We start from the raw sequence: 11,587 nt of genomic DNA, 5'->3' as shown, positions 1-11,587 counted from the left end.
TACCACATTTCTGGAATTTTAATCTATAACAGCTTATTGAGAAAATTAATATCAACTGTACAATGTCAGAGAAATTATCCCTCTTTATTTTATATCTTAATTTCCCAGGAAATGAATGAACCTTCAATGCACTGTCAGATACTCTGCATACCAGGGCCTCCCCTAGCCTCTTTACACTTGGACTAGGATGATTCTTTTTAAAGAAATTCCTAGAAGACCAGCACTCTTTCAAGGTCTGCTGCTTTTGCCATTAAATTTTGACAAACATGAATAGGGTGGCATTATCTATTAAAAAGACTTATTTTCCTAGCTAGATAGCCATTATTCTGTGCAGTTAGAACATACATAACATAATTTACTTCAACAACAATTAATGTAGTAGGACTATGACGGAATGAGTTAGAGCTTAGAGGAGAAACCCCAGAGGCTTCAAGGTACTCTGAAGCTCTGAGTAAATTGAATCACTAACAAAATTGCTCTGTCAATTCAATTCACCTTGCACATTATGTACAGATGGCTTCCCAGTTTTATTAATGAGAAGAATATTTAGATAATATCTGAAAGTATGCCCAAAATTTTTACCATTTGGAGTATGTTAGGAAGTGCAGTTCATATAGTAAATGAGATGACTAATTAAATATGTTCACTATGCTGGGATTCATTTCTTTTCTTTTATGCAGGGGAAGGAAAAACTGCATTTGCTTACCCCTTAAGTGCATTCATTTCCATATAAAGTAAATATCCTATTTGAGAACTCCTTATTTCAAAACCATGTTCTTTTATGCATTTAGAAGTTGGCATATACAGAATTGCTGCATTAAACAGCTAATGCCTTTGATACAATCAGCTCCAGTCAGTCTAAAACCCCAAACATATTTTGCAAAAAAATAATTTAGAAGGGAAATGATTTCCCATCTCACTCTTTCTGGAGGCAATAAAAAAGTGTCTTTGGTAGATCAATTTTATAAACTGGGTTTCAAAAAATCTGTCAAAAATATATAATGGAAAATATGTAAGGAATTTTCTCTGAGGGGCCATTTCCCGCACCTCTTAATCACTGAGAGGCAAAATAATCTTAACTAATCTTGTGTCCTGATCCTCTAACTTGCATGATAGTCCATCTGCTGGGTCTATTACATGTTCTGTGCCCTAGATATTACTAGATGTTAAGCTGATGCTCCACAGTTGAAATGGTGCTTTTTAATTTACCTGTGGAAAGCTTGCTTCTAGTGCTAAATCTTTTTCTTCCTCTTAATTTTATTTTCCTTGCAGTGTCTGAATGCTTGTTTTTTTTTTTAATTTTTTTTATTTTGACTGTTCTGATGTAAACTTTTTTGTCCTGGGATAAATCTTAGTACATTAAAGACTGTACAGCACTCAGGGTGTAAATATACTCACGTTATTCTTCTAAAGTAAATTGAAAGCAGCTTAGGCCTCCACTACCATACAACCAGTAGCACAGCATGCTGTTCTCCATCCTACCCCACCGCCCAGCACTGCTCTCCCACTGAGGACCCTCAGCAATTGAACACTGAATCACAAGTCCACTACTCTCGCTCAGAAAGGGGAACAGCCCATCATCTTCCCATCACTGCTGGTACTTTTTTCTAGAGCAGGATCCCAGTGTTGGACACTCAGTTCTTTACTATCTATCCATCTTCAGCCATACCACGGGTCCCTGCTGCAGTCAAGTTTTGGTTGCAAGATGTACAGCACACTTTTACTTCCTTGGTTACTTAAATCATTTTTTATTTCCAAGCCACCTTCAGCCTTTACAAATGAAGTTCAAGGAGCTATTGCATTGTTTTCCTAGAAACAGGTCTCGGTTATCCCCTAGTAATTCTTCAATTTTGAAACATGATTGCATACCTGTCCTTTTTCTCCAAGAAGCCTTTCTACCTCTTGGTGATTTATCCTTACAAAGGTTGCTCACTAGACTTTTCACAACTTTCACTAGAAAATAAGCAATCCTGTTAGACACAACCAGAAGTAGAAACATTAGCGGAGTAAATGTGATAGGTAGACCTGATACCTTAAGGCAAATCAGTCTAGACACAAAGATTTTTTTAAAAGTATTGTACTGGGGATGCATTGTGACATTTACCAAAGTTCTTATATATCATAGTTGGATTCACCCCCTCCTGTCCCGTCCAGCAGGACACATCAGCGTGGGTAGCGAACCTAGAAGGGGAAGAATGAAGGGACAAGAGACACAAAGGATGACAGCAAGACAGGAGTTCTGATCAAGCTGCAAAATTTTATTGTTCACACAGGGGTATTTATGTGCTGAGGGAGTGAGGGGTATGACGAGGTGCAGGCTGGTTGGCTGGTTCTGCTATAGGACTTCTGATAGGGTGCACGTTCGCGCCGGCGGCAAGGTAAACTCCCGGAAGAGAAGCAGGGATGGCGCCATCTTGTGCTGGAGATGGAGAAGTTGGGACAAACAACCGCAAAATGTTCCAGGGCAAGGTCAAGACAGAATGGCTCACAAAGGGAGCCTTGTCTCCGACACCCTCCATCATTCTCCTTTATCCCCCCTCTCCTCATTCCTGGAATAGTTTCAGCAGGTCTCATTTTTCTACTTACATACGTGAGTACATAATAATTTCACTACATTCTTCCTCCAACACATCCTTTTCCCGTATCTTCCTCTCACCCACTGATACCAACCCCAAGACAGGATCTGTTTTACCTTCCTATTGTCTGTTTTTTTTTTTTAAAAAAAACAGTGAAAATATGGAATGTTTTACAAATTTGCATGTTATTCTTGCATAGGTGTCATGCTAATATTTTCTGTATCATTCCAATTTTAGTATATGTGTTGCTGATGTAAGCATGGCACATGTATTAAGAACTTTTCCTTAAAAACTTGAAAGGCAACTATATAGAAACCTATTTAATATATGAGTACATTGATGGAAAGTGTCTTTTAAAATATGCATTCTTAATCTAACAATCACTGACTCACCAGATAAACAGTCTTATCATTCTGTTTTTAAATATAACAATGATGAACACAATACACAGAATTCTGAATGTTATTTGTCATTTCTCTAAGTATTCTATAGACTCCTGTTCCTATTATTAAGTCAGATACTCAACTTAGATTATGACACCTTAAAATTAGTATTACAATTACAATTTACATTTAGTTTGTATAACCTAAGTTAGGCCAAAACTGGGTTGATATCCTAAAGACCATCAAAACCATAACTATTAAATTAATATGTAACCTTATGAAACTATTTTATTTTATTAGATTCAAGTCAAATAATAAATAGCAAAGTCAAAGTATATTTTCTTAAAAATTAAATGATATGGGATGGGACATATTGACTAGTGTTCCAGTATGACATTTAAATAACATACTGTTTTCCACTTAATTTAAATTTAGAATACATATTCTTAACAAATATAGGAGAGGAAGTTTTAAATTGTTTTAGGAGAAAAACATTATAAAACCATAGAAGAAATCTGCTATCAGATGGCTGTGCACCAATTAATTAAAAAAAGCATGGTACTTGCAAAAAAACAGATAAGAAGACCATCAGAATAGAATATAAGACCCAAATATGAATCTACACAGCTACACTCACTCGATTTTTGACAAAGGTGCCAAAAACATATGATGGAGAAAAGACAGCCTCTTCAACAAATGTTGCTGGGAAAACTGGGTATCTGCCTGCAGGAAACTGAAACTGGATCCATGCCTGTCACCCTGTACTAGTACCAACTCAAAGAAGATTAAGGACCTTAATATAAGACCTGAAACTTTGAAGCTAATGCAGGAAAGAGCAGGAAATGTACTGGAACTTATAGGGATAAGCAATAACTTCCTAAATAGAACACAAATGGCTCAGCAACTAAGAGAAAGGATGGACAAATGGGATTACATGAAACTAAAAAGCTTCTGCACAACAAAAGAAATGGTCACCAGATTGAAGAGGCTGCCCACAGAATGGGAGAAAATCTTTGCCAGCTATACACTTGACAAGGGATTAATAACAAGAATATACAGGGAATTCAAAAACATAAACTTCCCCAAAATCAATGACTTAGTGAAGAAGTGGGCAAATGAACTGAACACAACTTTTTCAAAGGAAAAAGTCCAAATGGCCAGAAAACACCTGAAGACATGCTCAGCATCCCTGGCCATAAAGGAAATGCAAATCAAAACCACAGTAAAATCCCACTTCACTCCTGTTAGAGAGGCTACCATCAAATAAACAACAACAAATGTTGGTGAGTATGTGGGGACGAGGGACCCTCATACACTGTTTGTGGGAATGTAAATTAATACAACTACTATGGAAAACAGTATTGAGGCTCCTCAAAAAACTGAAAATAGATCTGCCATGTGATCCAGCAATTCCACTCCTAGGGAAATATCCGAAGGAATGTAGGGTTACAACAAAGTCACCTGCACATCCATGTTTATTGCAGCATTATTAACAATGGCTAAGCTATGGAAACAGCCAAGCTGCTCCACTACTGACAAATGGATTGAGAAAATATGGTATTTATATACAATGGAATTTTACTTAGCCACAAAGAAGAATGAAATTTTGTCATTTGCAGGTAAATGGATGGGACTGGAGAACATCAGCTTAAGTGAAGTAAGCCAGATTCAGAAAGCCAAAGGCTGCATGTTTTCTCTCATATGTGGAAGACAGGGATAATACAAATACACACGGTATTATGAAAACTAGGATATGTTAAGGGAGGTCACATACGAGAGAGGGAGGGTAAAAGAAGGAAGTTAAGAGGGTGAATATGGTTGATATACTTCTTACACAAGAATGAATATAGAATTTTTAAACTTGTTGAAATCACCATGAGAAGGGGACTAAGATAAAAAGGAGGAAAATAGAGAGGATGAGCCAATTCAGGTTATGATACATATATACATGGAAATGTCACAAGAAAACTCTCTGTATAGCTATCTTAAACAAACAAAAATGTCTTTTTTTAAGAACAGAGGACAGAAAGGTAAATCAGGTCCTGTCTGGGTGTTGGTGCCAGCTGGAGAAGAGAGGAAAGGGTGTAAGAAAGTGAATATAGTGAAAATATTATGTACTCATGTATGTAAATGGAAAAATTAGACCTCTTGAAATTATTCCAGGAATGGGGGAGGGAGATAAAGGAGAATGATGGAAAGTGTGTATCCAACTATGATATATTGTAAGAACTTGTAAATGTCACAATGTATCCCAGTACAACAATAATAAATAAAGGAAAAAAAGATATTGACCTATTTTAAAGAAACTCACTTTCAAACTGTGGTTTATAAAAGAAAGACAACTAAAAACTCCTTTAAAAGGAAACATACTCATATAAGAGATCTCAGCCTATACTAGAAGAGTCACACACATGCACATTCATGTCAGGTACTGTAAGTGGAAGTACCATTAATTTAAAATAGGTATGTATTCACTTATGATTCTTCATTCATAGCTATTAAACTACTTACCCAAATGTTGGATACGTAAGCAGCCTTCAACTCTAGCAAGGCAAACAAGAGTTGGGAGAATCGTAAATGTGACAACAACTTTACAATCTTTTAATTTTTGAATTATCTTGTCCATTTTAACAGTTACATGTCCTTGCCAAGACAGCATAAGTTTTGGCCTTGTCACTAATTAGCTGTGTATATTTTTATGAGTAATTTGATTTGAACAAGATTATAAAGTCTCTTGCAGTTTGAATATCTTGTAATCTTGGATTTCTGGTTTTTTTTGGTGGTACTGGGGTTTGAACTCAGGACCTTGCCCTTGCTAGGCAGGTGCTCTACCACTTGATTCTCTAGATTTTTTTTCAGTGCTGGGAATGGAACCCAGAGCCTTGCTGATGCAAGGCAAGGACTTTACCACTCAGTTACACCCCCCTGCCCGGTTCTCCCGCTTTCTTGAAAGTAGTGAAGAGTGGTTTTCAATATGATTTATCATAGTACACTCAAAAGGAGTAGAGCTGGATACTGGCAGCTCATGCTTGTAACTAACAACTTAGGAAGCAGAGATCAGGAAGATTGTGGTTTGAGACCAGCCTGGTCAAAAAAAAAAGCCAGACCCTATCTGAAAAATACCCAATACGAAAAGGATTGGCAGAGTGGCTTAAGTGGTAGAGTGGTAAAATGCCTGCCTAGTAAGTGTGAGGCCCTGAGTTTAAACCCCAGTATCAGCAAAAAAACAACAAAAGAATAGATTTTATAGTCACATAAATCAGGATTTTCTTTCATTTCTAATACTTTGAAATGACTTGATTATAACTCAGTATTTCTGAGTCTCAAATTCTTTCTTTTTAAAAGTTAAGATAATTGCATTGCAGGTATGTCTTAAAGATTAAGAATAGATTTTCTGAATAAATACTATCTTTGGCAATTGCTATGTAAATACTTCATTAGCAACATTAATAAACTAAGTAACTGAGTTTTCATTATCATAGAAATTAAAGTGAGCTCTGAGAAGTCATTTATATCTTTGTATAAAGACTTTCAGCCTTTGTTTATGAGATACTTTGAGCATTGCTCATATACTTATAGATACATGTCAAAAACTTCTTAGAGGCATTAGACCCCATTCTTTCTTGATTATCCAGAAACATTAATCCAGAAAGTTCCCTCTATATTATCAGATAAATAGAAAACAGGCAGAATCTCTAGGTGGGTGCTAAGTGGATCATGCTAATAAATTCTGATGATGCTAGAGGGAAAAATTGGCAGGACACAGGAGAGATTGGACAGGGAAGTGGAGTTGCGAGGGTGATGGAGGGTGATGGAGGTCAGCTCTTATGAAATTAGTGGCGTGCTGCTTTCAGAGCATGATCTTAAGTGCAGGGCTTCCTTGAGCGATAGCATTAGGTGGAAGGTGATATCCCAGCATCTGAGTCTTTCAATATAATATCCTTACATCATGTAGGAAAGTTTCTTTTTCCATCCTTTCAAACTATTTCAAATGACTCTTAGTCTACCTACAAAATGTTCTTATTACTCCCATTCAGAGATGTAAATGATATTTTTAAATGAACTGCATTTATTGTTGTCTTCAGTGCCTATAGAATTCATCCCTAAATTTATCTGGTAAGTGGTCACACTGAACGCTGTATTGATAGCTTTTTGTTTTAGTAATACGAACTTGACTGCTATAATATCAACCATTGATTCATGGTTTGGTTTTTGAGGTATATGCTCTTTACTCTTTGGAAGCCCTTCATGTGGTTTTTTAGAGGCAAAATTCCACAATTGTCTGAGTTGTTTTGATATACACCAGTTTTATTTACTGATGCTTTGACATAAATTTATATTTAATATTGGAAATAAAATTTAAAAGAAATCTTAATAATCAATAAAAACAATTATTCATCTAATAAATGAAGACTCTAAAGTCCAGAGAAGTGAAACCATAAACTATGCACACTTTAGAGCCAGAACTCAAGAACATAGATGTCCTCCCTCTCTTCTGAATTTTTTACTGATATATAACATCTGTGCATACTAATAAGGTACAATGAGATTTTTTATTCATGTATTTATTGGACAATGATCTTCTCAGGATAATTACCATATCCATTACCTAAAACTTTACCATTTTTATGGTGAACATATTCAAAATCTCTTAATTTTGAGATCTACAAAATGTTACTGCTAATTACATTCAATTATCCATATAATTATTTACCTGTTCCTGCCATGCCTGAGGCCATTTAAAAGGGCTACAGGTGATATCTTAATAAAAAACACATGAAACTCGCTCAAGCTCCTATAAAAATTCAGATGACACTTTCAGCTCTCAACAAACAGAAATTCCTAGGCTTACTCATGCTACTATACCAAATTTATTCCAACTTGTGAATTTGATTTTTAAAACAAGAGTGTATTGTTCATCTTAAATTACAATTTTAGTTTTTAATCATCATTATATCTATTTGAATTCTGATTCTACCTTTCCTAATAATTCACCACTCATGTGAAAACTAGATCAGTATGCTTAATGTTTTAGACAAGCCTTGGTCTAAGACGTAATCTTGGAGAGCAGTATTACATCCCTCTACCAGAATTATCATGGAGAAGGAATCAAATAGTACCCCAACAAAACGGTTGGTAATAAAATGTACTAAAATTAAGCAAGCCTTTTCAGTAAATTTTTTATTAATTTACCTGGAAACATTTGTGGTAAGAAAAACTCACATAGATATGTCAAAACACAGTGGACAGGCTGGGCATGGTGGTACAATCTGTAATCGTAACACTTGAGAAGCTGAGGCAGGAAGATTGAGAGTTTAAGTCCAGCCTAAGGTATGTGGGAGACTGTCTCAAAAAATGAAAAATGGGAGATGATTAATACCAGTAAAATACTGGTAGAAGGTTTAGCAACCAAAGGATAATATTTAGTATGTGTTTCAGATCTACACAGCAAATTACAGCATTTAAACTCAGAATATGGCAGAAGTCTAACTCTAGGGAAGAGAAACTTAAACCATGAGTGTACATTTCTTATTGCCGTGGATTCCACTCAGACACTGTAAGCCTCACAGTTGCTATTGGACTATTAATGGGAATTGGTTTGTATTTTGGGGAGATGGAGGACTGTATCCAACACTCATATTTGGTTTTTAAACAAATCCGCTACATGAACTCTCATTACAGAAGACATAAGCCCCCCTTCTACCTGCTCAGTTTGAAAGTACAAATATGAGTACAACTTTACATACATTTTACATTGTCATGCAGTATAGATTTAACTGAGAATTTCTATATATTTCCTTTTTTTTCTACTCCCCACCTCCAACTTTATTTTACTTACTTTGTTATAGGTAATAAAAAATTATAGTAGGAGAATGTTTCTGTAGCTAAGAATACTGAAGAGTTCTATTAGTATTGATAAATATTAAATCTGCTTTTTGCTTAGAAGCAGCAATGATTTGACTATGGCTTTAAGTTTTCTTTTAGTGTAAATATAAATGCTCCTGTCTTGGTTTCTGTGTCTGGATTTTCTCCTAGATACAGAAGGCACTGAAAAGATACAGTGTATTAAAGTATCTCTTCAAAAAGAAATGATTGTAAACTCTAAATCAAATATTACATTCTCATGTTTAAAAGCAGATGTTGGGGCTCTTCCTTTCCACAAGAAGGATGTTAAGTAATGCTGAGTGATAAGCTGCTGTCCATGGAAGTGCAGCTGTCTGCCTCCCAGGGAACCAGGGACTATTTATGCCAGGCAAATGCTGCAGTAATCTTACTGCATATGCATCTTCTGGAAAAGTACCATATTTGTTTAAAAATATAAGTTTCCTTTGATCCATACCTTTTCTGGTGTGCAGATTTTTTTTTCAGACTGTCAAATTAAGAGCAAAGCAACCTGACTCTCCCATATTTCTCAAACAGATAGTAATCATAACATGTACCACATTCAATTTTCCAGTAAACATTGAACCACCACCTTGTGTCCAGGGAGTATCTGTACCATACATTTGACCAGTGAGTGTTCTCATAGCCACCCAGGCAGCATGCCTTTCAATTTCCAAACACCATCTTTGGTGATTTGTCTGATTGCTTCTTCTCTAGGAAATCAGTACTAAGGTGGATTTCAAGAGTGGAACTATTCCATTGATTTCAAGAGTGGAACTATTCCATTGTGGAAGAAACAGGCAAGACAGGTGGGCATAGAGAAGCACTTCAATAAACATGCAAGGACAGCATTTTCTGAAAAGACAGACAGAACCTGCACTAATTAGAATGGTCTTGTAGATTTGCCCCAAGTTAAACTGAGAGGCCAAGCTTTCTTTCTACTTCATGATCTGGTCATTGTATGGACTTCTGCTTGAAGGGGATTAGTGAGACAGCTTTCTGTAGCTAAAGAAATCTCAAAAAGAAAAAACAACAAAAAACCAGAAAAGAATAGACCTCAAAGACTGACAAAATCACATCCAAAGAACCTAAGTTGGAGCTTTGAAAAGAATAAGGTGACTGGAATAAATAGAAAACAAATATTAAAATGATAATTTTAAATCATATATGTATATATTTAAATATACATAAATCATATATATCTAAGTCATATGCATATTTAAATCACTATATATTAGTAAATTCACTACCTGCCAAATAAAGCTCAAAGTTGATGGAATGGATTAAAGAATATCACTATGGCCAGGTGCCAGTGGCTCACACCTGTAATCTTGCTATTCAGGAGGCAGAGATCAGGAGGATCAAGGTTCCAAGCCAGCCTGGGAAACTGTGAGACCCTATCTTGAAAAACTCTTCATAAAAAGGGCTGGTAGAGAGGCTCAAGGTACAGAAGCTGAGTTCAAACCCCACTACAGCAAAAAAAAAATGTATATATATATATATATATATATATATATATATATATATATATGAATAACTACATGTATCTCGAAAAGAATCATTTAAATATAAATTAATAAAAATTTAAATATTAGCTATTGGAAAAACTATATACTAAAATATTAAGTAAAATAGAATGGCTTTTCAAACTAGATTTTAAGGAAGGACACAGAAAAACTAATAAAGAAATGATAATTTTGTAACTTCAAAAATACTAGAAAAATCCTCAGTTCTTGCTGCTCGCTAACTAACTTAGTAGCCATTCATCAACCTTGGCACTCCTCCACCCCCCTCTCTCTGGAGCCTCTGGTAACCACCATTCTACTACCACCTTCTGTGAGACCAGCTTTTAGAGCCTGAAGTAGCATACCATGAATATTATAATCCTATTAATTCTCCCAATCCATAAACACAGAGTATCTTTCCAGGTATTTGTGTATTTTTCAACTTTGGTCAATGCGTACAGTTTTCAGTGGGCAGCGCCTTCAATGATTTGTTTGTGTACTATTGTGTCATTTACCAACATAGACCATCTGCAGGAAAGTAAAACTAGCTTTAATGTGTTTTAAAAAATTGAAAGTATGCAGGCAGGCCTGTCTTCTGATCAGTTACTTAACTATAGGGACAAATTACTGAAAGATGATTAGAAAACTCTTCAATATTTGGAAATAAAGTAACATACTTCCAAATAAATTATAGTCAAAGCATAACTAATCACGACAAATTTAGCATGCCAAATTAAATATAATAAAAGATACTTATAGTGAGTGATAATAAAATTATAGCATTTAAAATAAGAGATATCTAAAATAATGCCTACCAAAAATTTATAGTAGTAAATACACATTTTAGAATAAATGATTAATGACCTAATGATCTGAATTAGTTAGAAAACCAAGAAAAATGTATTCAACACTGGTTAGATATGGAAGCAATAAGGGTAATAGTGGAAGTGTGGAATGTGGAGAGAAAATCTGCCATAGGAAAGCCAAAGCTCAAAGTACAATGTCTCCAAAAGATAGACATGACGATCTTAAAAGTGACGTCAGCACAGAGACCAAGCAATCCATAAAAAAGATAAAATCTCACAAAAAATTGATACTTAGTGAACCAGTAACAATTGATATTTAAAAATCTATACCTTTTACCACATTCACAGAAAAAGATAATAAATACTTGATCAGGTCAATAAATACAGAAAAACAATTGATAAAAGTCAACATATACAGAAAATCAATTGATAAA

The 11,587-nt window shown here is 35.2% G+C and overlaps 1 non-coding gene across 1 annotated transcript; it reads right to left on the bottom strand.

Moving 5' to 3' along the window:
- Positions 1-2,730: 2,730 nt before the first annotated feature.
- LOC141424440 (U6 spliceosomal RNA) lies at positions 2,731-2,842 on the bottom strand. Its single transcript, XR_012449369.1, has one exon. It is a non-coding gene; the product is annotated as a U6 spliceosomal RNA (small nuclear RNA).
- Positions 2,843-11,587: the final 8,745 nt, after the last annotated feature.

The sequence above is a fragment of the Castor canadensis genome, chromosome 6, assembly GCF_047511655.1.
Source record: "Castor canadensis chromosome 6, mCasCan1.hap1v2, whole genome shotgun sequence".
Taxonomy (NCBI): Eukaryota; Metazoa; Chordata; class Mammalia; order Rodentia; family Castoridae; genus Castor; species Castor canadensis.
This window is presented reverse-complemented; position numbering and strand designations above follow the sequence as displayed.